The 5,043-nt window shown below is 42.0% G+C and overlaps 1 pseudogene; it reads left to right on the top strand.

Annotated features, from left to right (window-relative positions):
- Positions 1–4,376: 4,376 nt before the first annotated feature.
- Positions 4,377–4,495, top strand: LOC147302980 (5S ribosomal RNA; annotated as a pseudogene).
- Positions 4,496–5,043: the final 548 nt, after the last annotated feature.

Here is a 5,043-nt window from a genome sequence, read left to right as displayed (position 1 = left end):
ATCCCATGCATTGGCCTACAATGGCAAAATGGTGGAATCTGCTGGAATACAGTAAAAATGTCAAATGTCACTACTTTTCTTAAAAATGAAATGCTGACATGCTGACTTTTGGAGTGATGAGCCTACTCCTGAAGACCTTCTATGACTCTGTGTTACCGTGTGGTCTGCTGGGGTGTCAACATCTCTGCTGGGGACAGGAAGAGACTGAACAGGCTGATCAGAAGGGCCAGCTCTGTTCTAGGATGCCCTCTGGACCCAGTGGAGGTGGTGAGTGACAGGAGAATGGTGGCTAAGCTTTCATCCCTGTTGGACAACATCTCCCACCCCACGCAGGAGACTCTGACAGCACTGAGCAGCTCCTTCAGTGGCTGCGGCACCCACGGTGTGGGACGGAGAGATTTCGCAGGTCTTTCCTCCCCACTGCTGTCAGACTCCACAACAAAGACTTTAACTGATCAAACATACACAAACCCACACATGTGCAATAAGACTAAGTGCAATACTCTTTTCTGACAAAGTTGTATTTTTATCCTGTTGTATATTTTATTCTATTTAATTCTACTGTATATAGTATTTTATTTTATTCTATTCTGTACAGTTGTGTACAGTATATTATTCGTATTGTATTCTAATTTTTGCTGTATAACTTTTGCACTGTCCACTTCCTGCTGTGACAAAACAAATTTCCCACTTGTGGGACTAATAAAGGTTATCTTATCGTATCTTATTACAGAATGTATGGGTTTATACTGCAATTGAAGAGAGATTAAAAAATACGGTTTCAGTGGAATTGGAAAAAGGCTTTTTTTTGTCCACAAAGGTGTCGAGAGGGAGCATCTGGCATATGTAAATAATAATAATGCGGTCGAATCAGTTTTGTTGCTGATCTTTGATGTCCAATACTCTAATGACCACGAATGTTGCATCCCCAAACTATTTATTATATGGAAAATATTTAGTTTATATATTTACAACTTTTATTAGATAAAGTCTTTTTAGTAGACTGTTTTCTATCAGTCTAACGCTGAACTTTAGTAGCAAATGTCAGTAATAAAACCACTTATTCATTACAGAACAGTATTTTAGTGACAAAGAGCACAGTATCTATTAAGACGATTGTTATTTCAGCGAAATATTTGTTGTTTAAAGACTTCACTGACAGAAATGTCTGTCAAAACAGGCTGATGTCTTGATAAATCGAGCAGATATTTGAAATTTACACAGCAACATTCTCGCCTGAAAATATCTTAAGTTTATTTTGTGACCCAGAAAGAATAATATTAAAACTAAATAGCTGCCATTGTTGAAAGCTGGAATTGGCTGGGCCACGGTATGAATTCTGGGATAGGTTGGGCCACGACGGATACACCCGACCCATCTTTCAAATCCGCGGAAATGAATAACGAATTTGTCCGCCGCATTTGGAGAAGCCTTCGAATTGGGACAGCCTCCATTGGCTGGCTGTGACATAATTGGCCTTCCAATGTGGCCTCCAAAGGATAATGTGTATTATCTGTAACATATCAGGCTGATGAAACCGTAACTGATGAACGGTGTTACAGTTGCAGAGAACAGTATAAGTCTGTTGTGGTAAATGTTGTTACAGCATGTATAAATAGCCCGTGTTTGTGGCAGACTGTTGCTTATGGCCATACCACCCTGAACATGTCTGTTCTCAGAAGCTAAGCAGGCTTGGCCAGTACTTGGATAGGAGACTGCCTGGGAATATATTGCTGTAAGCTTTTTCACTTCTGACTGCCTTGCTAAACAATTTAACAAATTATCAAATTAATTCCCATAAACCTGTTTACAACTCCCTACCAACCTAAACATGACTGAACACATCACATAGGGTTGAGCCTCGTTATTACTTTGATGAGAGTACCAGGTGCTGTAAGTTTTTTCACTTCCCTGTACAAACTGCAGAGGGCGCTGATGACACAGGGAAGAATGCATTTATATATGAAGGCAAAATGTGTTTTTTTTTTTTTTTTTAAATCCAGAAACCAATATTATGAACAAAAATAAATCAATTAAGTAAACTGGTTAATTATGAATATAAATAGGGACTGAGCTCAAAAAATGATCTGAGGCAGCAGGAGTTCAGCTGCCCTGCTACTCCTAGTCTTCACTCCATTGACAAAATGATAAATCAGTCTTCCTATAGTGTGTGTGTGTGTGTGTGTGTGTGTGTGTGTGTGTGTGTGTGTGTGTGTGTGTGTGTGTGTGTGTGTATGTGTGTGAGTAGTAGAGAGAGATATCGACAGAGAGAGAGTGAGTGAGTGTGAGAATGGCTGTGTGTTTGTTACAAACGCACTTGATAATGAGGGTAAGAAGCTGCAGCAATGCCCCCAAGAAGCCTGGAGGCAGACAGAGATGGAAGCAGGACAACTGTGCCATCCACAGTCCACAAGAGTATCAAAGGTCCAAGGCCACACATCCTGGTGACATCTGCGCATCCATCCCAGCAGGAGAAGGAGCGAGGCCCCAGATGGAGTACCCACGGAATCCCAGAGGACCAGAGGCAACAGGTAGTCAACCCTGCTAGGGAGTCGACAGAGGCCTAGAGCCCCATGGTACAAGTCGAGAACAGGCACCCAGGAGCCCCCCTTACAAGGAGGAGGTCCAGACCACCCTGAGCCACCAAGGGAGCGGGCCAATGACAACATCAGGTAGGGGGCAGAAGTGTCCAGCTGTTTTTGAGCTGCTTTTAAGCATGTTTCTAGCAACCGTATGTTTGTTTTGATTAGTGGCCCAGATTTATGGCGCTGCGCTCCCACAATACATTGTGCCATTACGTCAATCCCAAAGTCCTAAGCCAACACGCGCACACACACACACACACACACACACACACACACACACACACACACACACACACACACACACACACACACACACACACACACCATTTTTTCACTCACTGTGACCCACCCACTAGTGACACACAGGAAGACAAGCAGAAAACCAGGATGAATCCATCTCACCACAAACCACCTATAGACCCCTTCCCACGCACGTTGTGAAATAGGGGCATAGAAAGATGCCCTCCCCAACTCAGTGTTAGGGTGCTATGTTGGGTTGGTCCATTGTGAGTGTACTGGATGAGTATGACTGTGTGAAAACGATTATATACAACTTTTAAAACTTAAAAATCAAGTAGATAATAATGGATAAGCAATAGGGAGACAAGAGGAGCTAGTTTACAATCTAACACAGAAACTGACCTTCAGCGACAGAAAACGTTTATGTCAGTGTTACTCTAAATCCTCATCTTTGACTTATTAACACAAAAGGCAACATTTACTTTAAAAACGTTCTTCTTTCATTGTGGAATATGTTCTGAGAATATTCAGCTGGATTTGATTCACACAGCTGAGGTAAAATAAATTAATATAATATAATATAAATCTAATAATATAATATAAATAGCATAAAAACATATTGCTGAGTTACAGTTTAAATTATTTCTCACCCAGAGGTGTGCTCTCTGTGAGATACTCAAGGATTAACAATGATGTGTTTACCAGAGAATTCTTGATAACCACAACTTAACACCTTATGAGTGCTGCAGAGTGCTGATGCACCTTGTTCCAAAGCTGTGAACAATGGAAACTGTTCTGAGAGCAGAAGAAATCCTTGTATTATTGCAATAATTCTAGATGTTATCACGCTACATAAAAGTGTTATTAAATGTGTTATGTAACACTTTGTTTCTGAACTTGTACATGTCTACCATTTGATACTTCTGACCAAATGGTAAGTAATTAATTTTAAATGTCAGAATTGTTTAAACACTTTGCAGTATTGATTCGACCATGAGCTCCACTCTATAGCAAATTATTCTAGTGTCAAATGTGAAGCCATCTGGCAGACACCCAAAGCTTGTTTAAAACAGTTCACACAAGAGGACAATGATCCCAAACACAGCAGCAAATCTATTACAGAATGGCTGCAAGAAAAGTGTTTCAATAGCCCAGTCAGTCCACACCTCAACCTGACTGAAACGCTGTGATGAGACCTTAAGAGAGCTGTGCATAAACCAGTGCTCACAAACTTCAAGGAACTGACCAAAGTGGTAAAGAAAACTGGAGGAAAAATCCTCTATAACAATGTGAGAGACTGATAGTCACATAGAAAACATTCACTTCATGTTTTTGTTGCTACCCACATAGCAAAATTGGTATGGCCCCGATCCCGCCCACACAATGTGCTTACACATGGCCCACATACTGCAAAGAATGACGGCCCTATGGTGGCCCCGATCAGGTTTGCCAGAGGTAATCCAAACATGCGCCAGCACAAGGCCAGTTGCAGACACACTGGTGGTCCCGAGCTCTTCCTCCTGAGCTACAGCCACCCACTGGCACAAATGAGTAAACCACCACACCACCCTGAACACGCCCGATCTCGTCTGATCGCGGAAGCCAAGCTGGGTCGGGCCTGGTCAGTACTTGGATGGGAGACCGCCTGGGAATACCAGGTGCCGTAAGCTTTTGCACTTCAACACACAAATGACAGTTTAAATGTTGAAACGGATGTGAGGCACTCTTTAAGCTCATTTTCCAATAGGATGGTTAGTGAGTCTTGCGCAAAGAGCTCTTCCGCTCATGTAGTAATGTCAAATTCTTCAAGCGTTACATCAATATCTCTGTACATGCACAGAGCACCTGTAGATGTTTTTGTGCAAAGACTCACAATTGTTTATGACGTGAATATTGCAGCATTAAGTATGCATTATAACTGTGTTGTCATGTGCAGCTATTAAAAAAGTAGAAACTAATCAATATCCTTCACTCTAAATTGTTTTTTAAATCCCAATAAATGGGTTACAGTATCTACATGACCCCCGTTGTCGAGGAAGCCTCTCACTTATGGCCATACCAGCCTGTTCTCATCTGATCTCTGAAGCTGAGCAGGGGCGGTCCTGCATAGTAGCGTCACCTTCACCTTGCTCCGTGTTAGAAACTCCATGATATCGTGTTCCCTGCTCAGGGTAGCACACTGATGCGCATTTATTCAGTGCTCTTCGGGACCGCAGTC

The sequence above is a fragment of the Aulonocara sp. 'chitande type north' Nkhata Bay genome, linkage group LG23 (assembly GCF_057382095.1).
Source record: "Aulonocara sp. 'chitande type north' Nkhata Bay isolate Kocher_YH1m ecotype deep benthic linkage group LG23, A_spYH_male_GT1.1, whole genome shotgun sequence".
In the NCBI taxonomy this organism is placed as follows: domain Eukaryota; kingdom Metazoa; phylum Chordata; class Actinopteri; order Cichliformes; family Cichlidae; genus Aulonocara; species Aulonocara sp. 'chitande type north' Nkhata Bay.
Note: the sequence above shows the minus strand (reverse complement) of the source record. Positions and strands in the feature narration are given on the sequence as shown.